Source organism: Microtus ochrogaster, chromosome 6, assembly GCF_000317375.1.
Source record: "Microtus ochrogaster isolate Prairie Vole_2 chromosome 6, MicOch1.0, whole genome shotgun sequence".
NCBI classification, from domain to species: domain Eukaryota; kingdom Metazoa; phylum Chordata; class Mammalia; order Rodentia; family Cricetidae; genus Microtus; species Microtus ochrogaster.
Window position 1 is genome coordinate 83,432,870 of NC_022013.1, and position 1,605 is coordinate 83,434,474.

Genomic DNA, 1,605 nt, shown 5'->3' on the forward strand with positions numbered 1-1,605 from the left:
TTGTAGACCAGGCTGGTCTCGAACTCACAGAGATCCACCTGCCTCTGCCTCCCAAGTGCTGGGATTAAAGGCGTGCGCCACCACCGCCCGGCTCATGGAGTTTCTGATTGTTTAAATCAGAAGACTATTTTTTCTCAGTGTGTTGATATGTTGTCTAGCCTGGTTTTAAATTCTTGGCCACATAACCTTCCTACCTCAGCCTCCCTCCTAAGTGCTGTGATTATAGTTATGCACCACCATGCCCAGATGAAAGATATCTTAGAAAACATTTAACACTGTGTCCAGTATAAAGCAAGGGTCCTGTAAATCATGATGTGTGCTTGAGCAGATAGGAGTCACCACTGTGACAAAAACTAAAAAGTGACACAAAGTTTTTCTGTTGTGTTTCCTTCCCTACCTAACCTTTTAGACAGGGTCGTAGGGAACCCAGTCTGGTGTCAGGATTCATGTGTAACTGTGGATGACTTTGAACTTAGGATCCTCCTGCTTCCATGCAAGTGTTGAAATGACAGTTGTGAACCACCACACTGTGTTTAATTTTGCATCTTTATTTGCATCTAAAATATATAATGGCTCATAAACATAACCATTATGACTACTAGAAGCTGATGTGAAATAGAGAAATGTGTTTTAATGAATAATAATTATTCATTTGTAATAAATGATATTGAATAATATAAATTATAAAAATACATTAATTTTTAAAAATATTAGCTGCATGCCAGTCCCAGTTCCCCCTTCTGCTACCTTCTCCCCTCCCCTGCATCTGCTCTTCAGATAGTGTAAGTCCTCCGTGGGAAGTTAACTCAGTCTGTCTATCACCTCACTGGGGTAGGACCAAGCCTCACCACCACCACCAGTGCCTAGGCTGAGCAGGATATCTCTCCATAGAGAAAGTACTCCACATAGTCAGTTTATGCATTAGAGTTAGATCCTGGACCCACTGCCAGTGGCCCCATATATTGCCCAAGCCACACCTTAGTCACTTCTATTAGGGATCCTAGTTCAGTCCTGTGCAGTATCCCCATTTGTCAGTCTGTTATCACTGTGCTCCCCCTAGCTCAGGTCAGCTGAATCTGTGTGTAACAGTTCTTGCTGTCCTAGAATTCCTGTAGACTAGACTGGCCTCAAACTCAGATCTTCCTGCCTCTTCCTCCTGAGTGCTGGGATTAAAGGTTTGTGCCACCACCATCTGGCCAAATTTTGACATTTTTATGTTAGAGAAAAAGTCGTACCATTTGAGCAAACTTGTATTTTCTAGTTTGATGTTTATTTTTATTTTGATTTTGTGAAATGGGATCTCAGCTAGCCAGTCTGGCCTGGAACTAGAGACATTGCCTAGGATGTCCTTGAAATCTTGGTCTTTCCAAGGCCCAAAATTAACAGCATGTGCCACTGTGCTTCGTTTAAAGCTTTTAAATGTATCATGCAAATATATCTGACTTACAGAAGAATTTCAGAAGGTATTTCAGAACCATGATGCATTCCGTTCTCAGAGTATCTGGTTCTCTTAGGACAGAACAATCAGAAGCATTTTTGTGAACTGCCTTTTTCATGGTTATTCTTTGACTGATCCTTGAGCTTTAAATTTCTAAAGAGCCGGGC

At 41.6% G+C, this 1,605-nt stretch overlaps 1 protein-coding gene across 1 annotated transcript in view; it reads left to right on the plus strand.

Moving 5' to 3' along the window:
• Window positions 1–1,605, plus strand: part of Nvl (nuclear VCP-like) — a 52,442-nt gene that overhangs the window by 15,559 nt on the left and 35,278 nt on the right. The window lies entirely within an intron of this gene.